Genomic DNA, 16,691 nt, shown 5'->3' with positions numbered 1-16,691 from the left:
TTTAAAAATAAGACACCTATAAAAACCACAGACACTTAGAAATTAAATAGCATATATCTGAGTAATACAGATATACTAAAATTGCAACGATACAGAGAAGATTAGCATGGCTCCATAAAAGGATAACATGCAAATTTTTGAAACATTCCATATTTCTTGGAGTTCTGGTGAGGCACTGTAGGATACGCAGTGGACTGCTAAAACTGCAAGGTTGGTGGCTCAAACCTACCAGCTGCTCATTTGAAACCCTACAAAGAGTCACTATGAGTTGAAACTGACTCTAGGGCACATTGTAAATGAAGAAAGATCTAAAATCAAGAATCTAGAGCAATCAAAGTAAAGTCAGAGTAAGTAAATTAAAAAGACAAGTAAACAAAACAAAAAACCCTACTTACTATCATATTTGAAGGAGCTCTGGTAGTGTAGTGGTTACGAGTTGAGATGCTAATCTCAAGGTCAGCAGTTCAAAACTACCAGTAGTTCTGTGGGAATGAGCTGAGGCTTTCTGCTCCCATAAAGATTGATGGCCTCAGAAACCCTGTACAGCGTCGCTCTGAGTCAGAACTGACTCCACGGCACATGACGATCACCACCACTATCGTATTTGTAGTGTAGTGAATTATCTAATGTCTCTTCCAGCGATAGTCTGTAATTCTCAACAAACAGCATTTCTGGCTTGCTGGTCAGGGGAGAGAAGGTGGAAGACAATACTGCTAGGGCATGATTCAGTTGTGGATGTTAGCTGAGTTCATTGTAACTGCAAAAAGTTAAACTCTAGCATGGGTTTAAAATGAGCCATCTCAGAAGCAGGAGGAGGGATCTCACTACCATCAAAGAAGAAGAGCCAGGAATGAAGCGCATCCTTTGGACCCTGAGATCCTTGTGCATTAAACTTCCTTGACCCAGGGACAGAAAGCTGTGACACTGGAGGAGTGACAAAAGGAGCAGCAGCAGCAGAACCAAGAGTCAGAGCAGCAGACAGAGCCGTGGGCTTCCCAGCCCACAGAGCAAGCAAAGCTGAGTGACTCTGGGCAGGAGAGTAGTGTCTCCAGGTACTTAAGGGGGGGGCATTAGGTTTGCTGACCCACAAGAGCTAGAGCCCAGTGCTTTTAGGCAGAGGCTTATGGTGGACTGATGTGTCCTGTGGGCATTTATCAGCAGCTGATTGGAACAACTGTGTCCTGAGCATTTCTGCTACCAAACTGTAATGTGTCAACTTCCCTAATAAACCCCATAGCCGTGAGGATGGTGTCTGAGTTCTGCGTGACCACTGCAATGGATTATCGAACCCTGCTGAGTAGAGAGGGTTGTGGGAGGAATGGTTGGTGCTTCATATTTTTGCAATATTTAAATCATAAACCAAACAATTTAAATACTTTATTTTACAAAGATCTTCCCACAGACAAAAATCCAGGTCCAGATGGTTTCATTGGTTAGCTCTATAAAACATTCAAATAATTTGTTTTAGAAAAAAAGAGAGGAAAGGAATATGTTCTCTTTTTCTGGAGTCTAGAGTTACCATAATAACAAAATCTGACATAATAACAAAATCTGACAAAGACATTACAAATAAAGAAAATTACAGAGCTCTATCTGTCATGAACATACATACAACTCCCTTAACAATATATTAGCAAATTTAATCCAACTCTATTAAAAAGGATCACGACTAAGTAGGATTTATCCCATGGATGTAAAATTTGTTTGACATCCTAAAATCAGCCAATATAATCTACCATATTAACAGGACATAAGAGAAAAATTCTACGCTTATTTCAATAGATGCCAAAAAGAAAGAAAGAAAGGGAGAAAAAGCACTTGCTGAAATTAAATACTCATACATAATAAAATCACCCAATAAAATAGAAATAGATGGGAACATCTTCACACTAGAAAAAAACAAAACAGTTGATACATCTACAACTAATATGACACTAATGGTGAAATATTAAACCCTTCCTCCCTAAGACTGGAGACAAGGCAAGGAAGCCAACTTTCACTGCTTTTATCTAATCTTACAAATAAAATGAAAGGAATAAAAATAATAATAATAAAGGACAGAGAAAGAACAAACCCGAAACAAAAGAAAAGACAGAAAGGAAGAAGTAAAACTGACAGTTTTCAGACAGCATGAATGTTTATATAGAAAATCATAGACTTTACAAAGCAGCTATTAGAGACAATTAGAGAATTTAGGATACAAGGTTATCAGTTTATATTTTATATGCCTGTAGAATCTGAATGGAAAATACAATAAAAATTCTATTTTTGATAGTACAAAAAACATAAAACTTGATACTATATGTAATAAAGATATGCAAGACCTTCACACTGAAAGCTCAAGAATTTCGTTCAGAGAAATTATAGAAGACCTAAAAGGTGGAGAAATATACCCTCTACATGATGTGGTGTTGTGGGTTAATGTGCTGGACTGCAAAGTCATTTGAATTGCAAGATTGGTGGTTTAAGATCACTAGTCGCTCCTTGGAAACCCTATACAAGGTCACTATGGGTCGGAACCAACTCAATGGCAGTTAAAAATAACAACAACATGGTTTGGAAGACTCAATATTATTAAGATTGTAAATATCTCCAATTTTACCTACATATTCAATGAAATCCTAGATCAAAATCCAGGAGGCTTGCTGTTGTGAAAATCGATACTGTATTAGAAATGCATAGTAACTAGACTATAAAACAATTTTAAAAGGAAAAAAGAACAAAGTTGGAGAATATACACATTATAGGCATACCTCAGAGATATTGTGGGTTCGGTTCAGGACAACTACATAAAGCAAATATTGCAGTAAAGCAAGACATACACTTTAAAAAATTTTTTCCAGTGTATAAAAAGTTATGTTTATACTATATTGTAGTTTATTAAGCAGGCAATGGTATTATAAGAATGTTTGAAATCTTGTGAGAATTACCAAAATGCAACACAAAGACATGAAGAAAACACATGTTGTAGGAAATATGGCATCCATTGATTTGCTGCATGCCAGGTTGCCACAAACTTTCAATCTGTTAAAAAAAAAACCAACAACCTACAATATCTGCAAATGACAATAAAGTAAAAAAAAAACCAAACTCTGCAATATCTGCAATGTACAGTAAACTGAAATGTGATCACATCAGGTAACACTGTTGTTAGTTTCTAGAGCTACAGTAACCAATATGAGGGAATGGGTGGACGGTGATATTGGTAAAAGAACAGACCTACAGATCAATGAGAGTCCCGTGTGGTGCTGTGGGTTAAGTGTCAGACTGCAAAGCCGTTTGACCTGCAAGGCCGGTGGTTCAAGCTCACCAGCTGCTCCTTGGAAACCCCATACAGGGTTGCTATGGGTTGGAACTGAGTCAATGGTACTTAACAACAACAACACAGATCAGTGGAGCAGAAAAGAACACAGTAGACCCACAGATAAATGATGGATTGCTTTTCAACAAAGGCACCAAGCACAAATCATTAAGGAAAGGAAAGTTTTGTCAAGAAATTGTGCTGTAACAACTGGGTATATTTGTGGAACATCAACCACTGTCTTGAGCCTTTTACAAAAATTATTCAAAATAGATCATACAATTCCCAAAGAAAACAGGAGAAATTCTCTTGGGTTAGAAAAAGATGCCTGAAGTAGAACAGAAAAAGCATGAACCTTAAAAGTAAAAAACATATATAAATTTGCATATCTCCTTTTGTGAAATACCTCTTCAAACAACGAATCAAAAATGTCACAAAAGGAGCTATGCAAAGGTTAACAAACACATTAAAAGATAATTCCCTGGACTGCAGATCTCTGAACTGTAAGGTCAGCATTTCAAGGAAACCCTATACAGGGTCACTATGAGGTGGAATTGATGTGACAGCACTTAACAACAACAAATGTCATTATTCATCACAGGAAGGCAAGTTTAAACCCCAATGAAATAGCATTACTCACTATAGTGGCTAAATTAAAAATCAAAAATAACAAATGACTAAATGAGATACCCTTATGTATTTACTGCCTATAAGGGTTAGATTTTAAAAGGTTGACCAGACCAAGTATTGACAAGGCTGTGGAACAGCTAGAGTTCTCACGCACTACTGTTGAGGATATAAAATAGTCTGACCTCTTAGGAAAACCCTTTGGTAGTTTTTAAAAACAAAAATAGGTGTGATGTGGTACTTTAACGCACTGGTCTGCAAATCAGTTTGAACCACGAGGTGGGCAGTTCAAGCTTACCAGATGCTCCTTTGAAATCCTTGGGTGAGAACAGACTCCATGGCACTTAACAACAACTACCATACAATTCAGTCTTTCCACTTCTAATTAGACGCCCAGTAGAAAGGGAAACATAACTGTACCCAAAGATTTCTTCATGCACATTCACGAGAACTTTATTCACAATAAAACTAAACCTGTATATCCATCAATGTTTTTGTAAAGAGCATTAAAGTCAGTTCTAATTCACAGTGACTCTATGTAGGATTTGTGAGGAGTGAATGCTAGGTTTGAACCACCGACCATGCAATTAGCAGTCCAGTGTTTATCCTACAGCGCCACATCATGACTCCATATTCATCAATAGGTGAATGTATAAATAAAATGTACTATAGTCATAGGAGCTCTGGTAGCATAGTGGTTATGAATTGGGCTGCAAGGTTAGCAGTTCGAAACTACCAGCTGCTCCACGGGGGAAAGATGAGGCTTTCTGCTCCCATACAGATTAACAGCCTCGGAAACCCTGTACAGGTTCGCTGTGAGTCGGAACCGACTTCACGGCACGTAACAACAACAACAACATAGTCATACAATGGAGCATTTTTTTCGCTGTAAAAAAGGAGCTATCTATTCATATATCATGAAATGGATGAATCTAGAATCATTATACTGACTGAAAAAAGTCACACAGAATAGAGTACATTACACACAATTATAGACTATATAAACACATTCAGAGAGAGAGAGAGAGACCTGGTGTGGCACTGTGCGATAATGCACTGGACTGCAAGGTCAGTTTGAACTGCAAAATTGGCAGTTCAAACTCACCAGCTGCTCCTCGGGAACCTTACACAGGGATGCTGTGCTTCGAAACTGACTCGACAGCACTTCATTATATATATATATATACACACACACACACACACATATATATATAATTATATATGCTATACATATAACTATATATACTCTATATGTAACCGTGCCTTCAGCAGCCCTTTCGGCCTGAAGGAGCCCCAATGGGTCCCCGACAAAGAGTGTGCGAGGTGTATGCAGTGTGACACCAAGTTCAACTTCATCACCAGAAAGCACCACTGCCGCAGGTGCGTGAAGTGCTTCTGTGACAGGTGCTGCAACAAAAAGGTGGCGCTGCCCCGCACGTGCTTCTCCGACCCAGTGAGGCAGTGTGTGGAGTGCGTCCTGCTGTCTCAGAGGGAGGTCGAGTTCTATGATAAGCAGCTCAAAGTGCTAGTTGGTGGTGCTACCTTCCTTGTGACTTTTGGAAATTCAGAGACACCTGAACGATGGTCTGCCGTCTTTCCAGCAATCAGAGGTTCTTGGTTCTGGATGGAGACCGCCAATGCGAGATTGAAATCGCGCCATGTTTCCCCTGTGCAGATCCTGACGGAAGGGCTCGCTCCTGGAGAAGGGTCTCGGGCAGGCTCCTGCAGTACACTGTCCCTGGGTCAGAGGGCGGGGCCCAGATGAAACTGATGGCTGGGGAGGACACATATTCCAGCAAGAGGCCTGCGACTGTGTGGCTGACAGCCATGCACAAGGCTGCTCTATGAATCCCGGGACCAGTGAGGGCCCTGCCTGTGTGCAGTACACGTGGTGCAGTCGAGGATTTGGAGACGTGCCCACTCATCCTAGTGCAATATGTCCACAGTGATTAATACTTTCACAGCTCTGTTAGTATGTGAGCTCTTGCTGATGCTTTACTGGGCAGGAGACAGAGCTGCACTACCACCACACTACTTTAGCATCCTCTATCCTGCGTTAAAGGCGCTCTGGTAGCGTAGTGGTTACGAATCGGGCTGAGAACCGCAAGGTCAGCAGTTTGAAATTACCAGCTGTTCATGGGAGAAAGCTGAGGCTTTCTGCTCTTGTCAATATTTACAGCTTCAGAAACCCTGTACGGGGTCGCTGTGAGTCGGAACCGACTCCACAGAACACAGCTACCAGCCACCATATAGATAGAAAGATAGGTAGATTTATCTACCTACCTACCTACCTACCTACCTACCTACCTACCTACCTACCTATCTACCTACCTACGCATCTATCTATCTAGAGAGTCCTGGTGTGGTGCTGTGGGTTAATGCGCCAGACTGCAAAGCCATTTGAACTATAAGGTCCATGGTTCAAGCTCACCAGCTGCTCCTTGGAAACCCTATACAGGGACTCAATGGATTGGAACTGGCTCGAAAGCACTTCACGGCTCCCATAAAAATTTACAGCCTTGGAAACTCTATACAGGGTGGCTATGAGTCTGAACCGACTCTGTGGATTGCCACAACTACCACCACCATTCACTACTGCCAGATTTTGTGTTCATGATTTTAGACCAATTTTTTCAGCAACTACCAACTTTTTTCTCATAATACAGATGAAGAGACTGAAGCACAGCGAGGTTAAGAAACTCACTCAATGCCACAAAATAATTTTATCAGGTTGGATAAAACCCAGAAAACAAAACCCATTGCTGTTGAGTTGCTTCTGACTCATAGTGACTTTTTCGGGCAGATTAGAACAGTTCATGGGCTTCTGAGGGTGTAATATTTACGGAAACAGACGGCCTCATCTTTTACCCATGGAGCAGCTGGTGGGTTCCAACCTTGACCATCTAGTTAACAGTTCAACATTTAATCCCCCTTCCCAATCCATGACCTTTCCGGAGCTACGGAATGTGACTGTATTTGGAAAAAGGACCACTGAGATGTGATGAGATAAGATGAGGACATACTGGAGCACGATGGAACAATCTGAATGGTATTTCTATATGATGAGGAGAAGACACATAATGACAGATACAGATGGAAGAAGGCCAGGTGAAGACAGAGGCAGAGACTGGAGTAGTACCATCTAGAAGCCAAGGAATGTCGAGGTTTGTCAGCAACACCAGAAGCTAGGGAGAGATGCATGCAACAAATTTTTCCTTCAAACCATCAGAGAGAGCATGGTCTTACCAACAGGCTAATTTCAGACGTTTAGCCTCCAGAACTGTGAGTGAATACATTTTAGTTTGTGGAGCTTTGTTAGAGTAGCTACAGAAAAGTAACACAGTAGTCATAAGCTAAAATGTGAATACAGATCTCCCTGGTTTCAGAGCCCACCTCTTACCCACAACTGTCTTCTCAATGAGATAACAGTAATCATGATTATAGAAATCTAGAGGCAAGGTTGGAGCCCCTGGGGCTGGTTTTATATTTACACTTTCTCTTCCCACATCTCCAGAGGCAGATTAACTGTTAAGTACTGTCCACCAGGGACAAAGCAGACACAGGCCAAATAGTGCACACTTTCTTAGCAATGCAAGAGTCACTGTCTGATTTTCATGTCTCCATCAAATGCCCCATATTATCCATCAATAGGACTATTCAAATTGCAAAGGTATTTGACAACTAAAAGTGAGTTTAATTTCCTCATTTCCATTATTTGGAGGCAGTTAATTAAAAACCCAGCAGATATTTATTTTGTTCCCTTCACACTGTCAGTGATTTCTTGTTGCTGCATTTTCACAACATTACCATTTTATGACTTGACAAGGACTATAGTGGAATTCTTATGGTTGTGCCTCCCATTACTTTAATTTCAAACAAGACATTAAACCTCTGTAAGATTTCAGCCTTTGCTGGTGAAGCGTGAGGAGCAATTGTGTTATTCGTTTTAGCAAAAGAGCAGACACTACCAGAATAGCAAAGGGGCTTCAAATAGTTCGTGGAACAATCCCATCATCTTTTAATTCCATTTTTTTCCCCAGGAATTTTTGAAGCAACACAGAGAGTGTGAATGTCCAGCCCTTGGACAGGTGAAGGATTAACGCCCATTGCATACTTACCAAAAATAAGAAATCTGAATCCTAGACCCATTCTGTGACTTCATTTTCTCATAAAGATGGAGAAAGACCTGCTATGCCCCAAAGTGGTCCAACATGTTGTCTGTGCCATTTCTAAGAAAGCTAATGTTTTATTTTGTAAGAGTCACACTAACTTTGGCCATCATGCTTGGTAAAGTGGAGGTTCAGAGGAAAAGAAGGAGACCCCTGATGAGATGGATTGGCACAGTGGATCAGCAGTGGGCCCAAGCATAGCAGCAATTGTGAGGATGGTAAAGGACTGAGTTTCATTCTGTTGTGCATAGGGTCACTGTGAGTCAGAATTGACTCAACAGCGCCTAACAACAACAGCTTTGTGATTCACTTCATAGAATACTGAAATCTTCTAAAATGTATAATTAATGTTATTTAAGTCTTGTACCCTTGAGTAGAATTAGTGTTCCAGGAAAATACATCTGGTTTATCTGGTGAACTAAGCCCACTTCTGGCTGAGAGGAGCCCTGCTCTAAAATTGCTAGCTACAGGAAATTAAGAACAAGCCAAACAAGCAAGCATAAAACAAAAACAAAAAAATGGTGGTACTGGTGTGCTATGAGTCCAACTCATAGCAACCCTGTATAGGATTTTGGGGGCTGTAAATCTTTATGGGAGCAGAAAGCCTCATCTTTATCCTGTGGAGTTTCTGGCAGATTCAAACTGCTGACCTTGTGGTTAGGAGCACAGTTTGTAATCCACTACGCAACTAGGACTCCTTAACTTGGTAAGTAGGTGTTTGCAATTCCTCTGTAAATGAAAGCCAGTATAAACAGACAGGCTGAAAACAGCCTAATTCAGAGGCTAAGTTTTGTTATTACTGTTGCTAAAGTGAAGAGGACTTAAATATTTACTGATGAAGATCAAAGAGCACAGCCTTCAGTATGTATTACATCTCAATGTAAAGAAAACAAAAATCCTCACCACTGGGCCAATAAACAACATTCTTATCAACAGACTTCATTGTTGTCAAGGACTTCATTCTTTTTGGATCAACTATCAACACTCATGGAAGCAGCAGTCAAGAAATCAAATGACATACTGCATTAGGCAAATAAACTGCACACGACCAAACTTTTTAAAGTGTTAAAGAGCAAAGATGTCAGCTTGAGGACTAAGGTGCATCTGACCCAAGCCATGGTATTTTCAATAACCTCATACGCATGTGAAAGTTGGACAGTGAATACAGAAGATCATAGAAGAATTGATGCATTTGAGTTATGGTGTTGGAGGAGAATATTGAAACTACCACGGGCTGCCAAAAGAACAAACAGACCTGTGTTGGAAGAAGGGCAGTCAGAGGACTCTTTGGAGGCCAGGATGGTCAGACTTCATCTCTCATACTTCGGACATATTGTCAGGAGGGAGCAGTTTCTGAAGAAGGATATCATGTTTGGTAAGCTGGTGGGTCAGAGAAAAAGAGGAAGACCCCCAGAGAGATGGATTGGCAAAGTGGCAGCATCAGTGGGTTCAAGCATGGCAACAACTGTGAGGTTAGCCTAGGACTGGGCAGTGTTTTGTTCTGTTGTGCATAGGGTCTGCTATAAGTTGGTACCAACAACAAGTTGCTAAATGCCTTGGAGTTGGTCCGACTCATAGGGAATTGGCATAGAGTTTCCAAGGTTGTAAATCTTTTATCTTTAAAGTAGAAGGAAGCCTCATCATACTTCTAAAGAGAGGCTGGTAGGCTCAAACTCCAGACCTTGTGGTTAGCAGTCCATTGCTTATCCTATGGTGTCACTAGTGCTAAAGGTATTGCATCCCACCCTTAATTCTCTTATTGGCTTATCCTATCAGATCACACCATGGGGCCTCATCACATAGCTACCATATTACATCAATACATAGTTACCAAACCACTTAGAATCATGGTCCAGCCAAGCTGACACAGATTTTAGGGGGTCACAATTCAATCCATGACAATAGGTATATTAAAAACTTCTATAAGTCAGTATGTAAAAAAGAGACAAACAACCAAGTAGGAAAAATAGGTAAAGAAGAATTGAAAATTCTCAGATAAAGACCAAATGGTCAATAAATATAAGATGCTCCATTCATTAATAATCAGGAAATTTTCACATTCAATTTAGCGAATATTAACATATGTACCTGGTTATATCAAGTACTGATGAGATTGTAGGGAAACAGTGTGTCTCATAACATGCTTATTGGAAGTATAAATTAATACAATGCATTTCCAGAGAAGATTGCCCATAGCTGGCAAAGTGGAAGATGCCCATATCCTGTTGTTGTTAAGTGTCATTGATTCAGTTCTAACTCATAGCAAGGTTAGGTAAAACATCATAAAATATGGGCATGCTCTGAGCTATATTCACAGTCACTGCTGTTGGAACCCATTGTTACAGCCACTATCCCAATGCATTTTGTTAGGGATCTTTCTCCTTTTCATTGGCCATATTTTACCAAGCATGATGTCCTTCTTCTGGGACTCACCACACCTCATAACATGTCCAAAATAGGCAAGATGAAGTCTCCTCATTCTCACTTCCATTACAGATTTGTTTGTTCTTCAGGTAGTCCTGAAGATTCCCTTCCACATTCGTCATCTACACCATAATTCACAGGCATCATTTTTTCTTCAGTCTTCCTTATTCATTGGCCAGCTTTCACATTCATGCATATGAGGCAATTGAAAATAATTATGGGTTAGGTGCATTGATTCAGAGGTTAATAAGTAGTTGTAATTGCCATCAGCTGTCTTTGTTGCCAGTAATTCAACCATTCTAATTATTAGCAGAGGCCTTTTCTTTATATCTCACCAAAGAGCTCCAAATATACATAAACATAAACTTCATATCATATGTAAACCTTCAAAACCTAGCTCAAACAATACTTCCACTATGGAGCCTGCTCTAGCTTCTCAAGTTGAGATAACTCTACATCCTCCATCTTCCACCATGCCCCATGCTTCCTTTCTGTTCAGCATTTCTCTTCCTGCATTGCCAACTGTGCCCACAACAACTTTCCTCACTTCGAGCTCCCTGAGGTGAGGATCTGCATTTACTCATCTCCCTGACTACACTGCCTCATTTAATGTCTGATTTAAGATAGGTGCTCATGGATTGCTTGTTGGATAGCAAATAAATAAAGTCTCGATCAATTCAAAGGAAGGATATCATGTTTAGTAAGGTAGAAAAAGAGGAAGACTCTAATGAGATGGATTGGCCAAGTGGCAACATCAGTGGACTCAAGCGTGGCAACAGTAGTGAGGTTGGCCCAGGATCAGGCAGTGTTTCGTTCTGCTGTGCATAAGGTTGCTATGAGTTGGTACTGACTCGATGGTGCCTTACAACAACAACACAGCATAATTGTTAAGACACTGGGATTCAGAATGACTTGGCTTTAAATCCCATCTCTGACATTCCTCACTCTGTGGGGCCTGTCCAAATTGTGTTCACTTTTTGAAGCTTCTCTAATTTTCCTCATCTATAAACTGATGGAAATGCTACAAAATTGGGCTCTGTGAAACTTAACATCAAAAAGGGCTTGAAGCATTTAGCACAGTGTTGGCACAGAGAAAAGTGCTCATCATCCTGGCTATTGTTCACGTTAACAGTAGCACCATTAGGCTGACGTTGAAACTCCAGGTGGCACACATGGTTAAGCAGTCAGCTGCTAACTGCAGAGTTAGTAATTTGAAGCCACCCCAAGGTACCTCATAGTCCTGGTAAGGCCCGTAGGAGAAGCACTGGACCTCAACGTGGCTTTGAACCACAAGGTCGGCGACTCAAACTACCAGCTGTTCCTTGGAAACCCTATACAGGTTGCTATGAGTAGAAACGAATTCTATGGTACTTAATAACAACAAAAGCAACTCAGACTAAAGTTGCCTTTTTTGAAAGGCGAGAGATATGCAAAGCCAGCAGAACAAAGTTCTACTCTGTACACAAGAATCGACTCAAGGGCAAATGTTTTGCCCTCACAGGAAAGAGCCTCTGAGAAGGTTGCCATCTGAGAAGGATATTGGGACATACCAACAAGTCACCAGTAGGACCCTTGCATTCCCTGCAGACTCTTCCTTACTGAATTCTTAAACCCCAGTTACTTTCACCAGGTTATCCTTGTAGGTCCATCTGACCACTGCCCCAGACTCTGGCTTGCCACCTCTATGGGGCCCAGGTTTCACCTACCAGGGAACATCTCTTTTCACTCACCCCTGAGCATAAGGACTTCCCTGGCTGGCGTACTTCTTCCCATAAGTGACAGAGCTGGGCATTTTGCTCAGTAATTCTCACATCATGGCCAGTCCCAGCTGTGTGCGAGGCACTTCACCTGCATGCTCTCTCACTCCATCAATAAGCCCGCTGTTCCTGAACTTTTACCTCATTTGATGGATGGGCAAAGAGAGTAACTGAATGGCTCCCTCAAGGTCACACTGGAATCTGCACCCCATTTTTTCCTGCCTTTGCTGATCACACTCTATACCTCTTCTTATGGCAAAGTCCTTGAAATCGATGAACAACTGCAGGTAGACATAACCTCATATTTCTACTCACTGACAAGTCTCGCCCTAATCCATATGTTGTAGTCAAGTTCTCAAATGTGCCAGTGGGGAACCCCAATGGGGGCAGAGACATATTTTAAATGTTTAATTCAAGTTAAGGGCAGTGTCAGGAAAATCCATATTTTGAGCTAGAGCAGAAAGAGAAATGGCACTCTAATCAATATTACAGAAGTATATGGACTCTTTTACTGTTCCATCAATTCCTGGAGCTAATAAGTCAGCATCCCAGGGGACGTCTTCATAGTTTAAAACAAAAGTTCAGAGGCCTGCTGCCTGCCAGGCGTGACTCTGGTTTTCACAAAGGTCAAGGTGGTAGGAGGGGAGGTGGCTTCTCTTATGCAGACAGCAGATAAGCCATGACCACTCTCATCAAGGCCAGGGCTGTTCAACTGATAATCAGTGTGTCCATTGTGCTGGGTTAATACTTCATTTCTCTATCATCAGTACCACCCACCAAGCTCCCACAGAAAGCATGCAGATTAAAATGTTAAATCAAACTCAGAAGAGAAATTTGAAAATTGATTTTAGGTTGTTGCAGTAAAGGCCAGGGAGGATAATTAAGACTCATAATTCCTATGATTTAATTTGCTAATTCTGGAGCAAAAGGAATCCAGTGGTGGGGCTGAGTTTTCCATGGGCTGAAAGTGATGGTCACAGGCATTCCCAGATGGCCACCGACACAGCCCATCACAAACTGACACCCAACCACTCACTCATTGCCTTCCCTTTTTATTTCTGGCTGGTAACAGAAAGCCAATGTAAATTTGAAGGTTGGCTGCATCCGAATTTATAGTAAAGAAATTGAAAGAGTGGTAGATTACGTGGGCCTTGGGTGTCAGGAGCTAATGTGTTCTAAATGTAACCATTTCTAATACAGCCAGATTTTGCTTTGACATTTTCCTTTGCTGCACACAGATATTTGGATGATCAGCTTTGCTCTGGCTCTAATTTGCCAATTGTGATTCACATGGACCAGCAATGCTAATAGGGCGCTTCATTTCCACCCTGTGCCAATGCAAGATAAATTACAGCCCCATGATCTCTCTCCTTGTGTAGTAAATACCCTTGTGCTGCTGCTTACTTTCCATGCAAAATACTCGGGCATGTTGTTGTTAAGTACTGTCAAGTCAGTTCTGACTCATAGAGACTTTGTACAGGGCTTCCAAGGAGCATCTGGCAGGTTTGAACTACCATCCCTGTGGTTAGTATTCTGTTTATCCTACAATGCCACACCAGTATTCCATATGGGAACTATTGTTGTTGTTCAGTGCCACCAAGTTGGTTCTGACTCATATGACCCGGTATAGGGTCTCTGAGGAGCGGCTGGTGGGTTTGAACTATCAAACTTGTAGTTAGCCACCTAGTGCTTATCCTACAGTGCCACACCAGGACTCCACATGGGAAAGTTGTTTTTGATGAGTGCCATCGAGTCAGTTCCAACTCATAGTAACCCTGTAAAGGGTTTCCAAGGAGTGGATGGTAGATTTGAACCACCGATCTTACAGTCCAAATTGACCTTGTAGTTCAATGCTTATCCTATAGCACAATATCAGGACTTCCCACATGGGAATGGGAACAGGGGTGCCTTCTGATAGCTGCCTAGAAATGAGCTGCAAAAGACCTCTTTAAAATGTTAAAGAGCAAAATGTTACTTTGTGATCCAAGCTTTGGTATTTTCAATTACCTCATATGCATGTGAGAGCCAGACAATAAATAAGGAAGACCAAAGGACAATTGATGCATTTGAATAATGTTGTTGGTGAAGAAATATTAATAGTACCAAAGATAGTCAGAAGAACACACAAATCTGTCTTGAAATCTGTCTTGTGAGAGCCAGACAACAAATAAGGAAGACCAAAGGAGAACTGATGCATTTGAATAATGTTATTGGTGAAGAAATACTAATAGTACCAAAGATAGTCAGAAGAACACACAAATCTGTCTTGAAAGAAGTACAGCCAGAGTGCTTCTTAGAAGCTAGGATATCTCATCTCACATACTTCAGACATATTGTCAGAAGGGATGAGTCCCTGGAGAAGGACATCATGCTTGGTTATTTGGAAGCTGAATTAAAAAGATAAAGGCCTCCAATGAGGTGGACTGATGCAGTGGCTGCAGCAATAGGCTCAAACATAACAACAAGTGTGAGGCTGGTTCAGGACTGGACAGTGCTTCATTCTGTTGTGCATAGGGTCTCTATGAGGCAGAGAGGACTAAGGGATACGTAGCAATAACAGAAGTGAGGAGGCAGATGGAATTTCAGTGCAGTAGCCATATGAAAAATACCTGGAGACTTTAATCCCCTGGTCTCTAGTAATCAAGGACACATGACGAAATACAAAATTCCTCAGAAAAATAAGATGGAAAGGGGAGCCATTTCCGCAGCTCCTCAGAACTGCCCATGTTTTTATTGATTGGGAAATCTGTTCTGCAAGTTTCTGCAAACATTTCTCAGCAGCTGTTTTTTATACTACTCTTATTTGGCAAACGGTATTTGCCCCAGAATTTCCATGATATGCTGAGAATTCAGCCACTTATATTTATTGTCACTTGCCCTTGTCCAAGTCAATGATATTTATGCATGGGGCATTAGGGGCAATGAACGAGCACCAGTTACATAGGAGGCACTGCAAAGGAGGCAAGAGAAACATGGCTGCATCTCTGTCCTCCAAGCTGATATCTCGGTGGAAAGATGTTTTGAGTGCACCCAGTACCCTGGACATTTAGGGTACAGAAAGATCTCATAAGCTTTTATTCTAATGTTCCCAGTCTTCAGTTTCTTAAAGATCACCTTCATGATTTTGGCAATATTTGAGACAATCCTGTAATTTTTTTTTCCTTCATAATTTTCATTAACTAAATTTCCTTGCTTTTAGTTTTAATTATTTATAAAGAAGATTTCAATAATGACTACAGAGAAAACCCTACACAGGGTCGCTATGAGCGGGAAAAGACTCAACAGCAGTTAAGAGTAACAACAGCATCATGGAATACGGAGATCTAGTAGGGCAATGGGTAAGTGCTTCTCAGTTGCTAACCAACAGGTTGATGATTCAAACCCACCAGTTGCTCCAAAGGAGATCTACTCCCATAAAAATTATATCCTAGCTTCTGACAAGCAGATTCAGGTAGGACGAGCTCCCTGGGAGAGGTGTCAAGAATCCAGAGAAGATGCTTTTACGGAGCTGTTCCAGAGCTCTGGATCGAGTAGAAGGTGCAGGGTGTCAGTTTTCTGCACCCACAGGTGGAAAAATCACTGTAGAAAGGAAAATACTGTGATTCTGGAATTGATCAGGGCTCGGGACTCTGCCTGTGGAGCACTCCCGCCCGGGCTACGTTCAGAGGGTGGGGCCACAGCTAGATTGACACAGTGAAACCTGTGCAGTGACATTTGAAAAAAGAGGAGTGGGGGATTCTACACATTTTTTCCTCCTCTTCCTTGTCATGCTCTCTCTGCTCAGCCCAGTCACCTTCAGGTGGTGGGCACATACACTCAAAAGGGTCCAGCATTGAGCCCACAGTTTTCCCACAGCATAGAGAGGAGGATTCCAACTGGTCCCATAGAGTGATCCTTTGGAAGCTGCATATGATGTATATCTCTGGGACCCAGCCCTAAAGTTGACCTGGGCATGACACTTTACACCTGCCACTGGTCAGACAGCTACAGTTTTATTTTTGTTTTGGAGTAGTGGTTTTTGTTTCTGCTTTTATATCACTTTTGTGTTTGGTCTTTTTGATCACACTTTTTTCCTTGGGGTGGGAGCTTTTTCTACCTACGTTACCAAAGAAGAGACAGTAATTGTGGCCATATAGCTGAGCTACAAGCATAATCCATAATATCTCACCATTGGAACAGGAGCCAATACCAGTGGCTAGACATTACAAGCAAAAAGGGAAACCTATCTCCAGATCATATCCACCAAGAGACAATCAGAAAACTTAACAATACAGCAACATATATCCATTTAAGCATTAAAAATCCAACTAGCTACTGAAAATGTTCAGGAAAACACAACAAAAGATCTCAAAACATGTCCAAAACCAGAAAAGAGTAACTGAGACAAATGAGCTGGAGGGAGACACAGTATTT

At 41.3% G+C, this 16,691-nt stretch overlaps 1 protein-coding gene and 1 pseudogene across 1 annotated transcript in view; one reads left to right on the top strand and one right to left on the bottom strand.

Moving 5' to 3' along the window:
• Positions 1-16,691, bottom strand: part of CLSTN2 (calsyntenin 2) — a 617,054-nt gene that overhangs the window by 276,310 nt on the left and 324,053 nt on the right. The window lies entirely within an intron of this gene.
• Positions 5,181-5,792, top strand: LOC102828501 (annotated as a pseudogene).

This window comes from Chrysochloris asiatica, unplaced genomic scaffold (assembly GCF_000296735.1).
Source record: "Chrysochloris asiatica unplaced genomic scaffold, ChrAsi1.0 scaffold00028, whole genome shotgun sequence".
Lineage (NCBI taxonomy): Eukaryota > Metazoa > Chordata > Mammalia > Afrosoricida > Chrysochloridae > Chrysochloris > Chrysochloris asiatica.
Note: the sequence above shows the minus strand (reverse complement) of the source record. Positions and strands in the feature narration are given on the sequence as shown.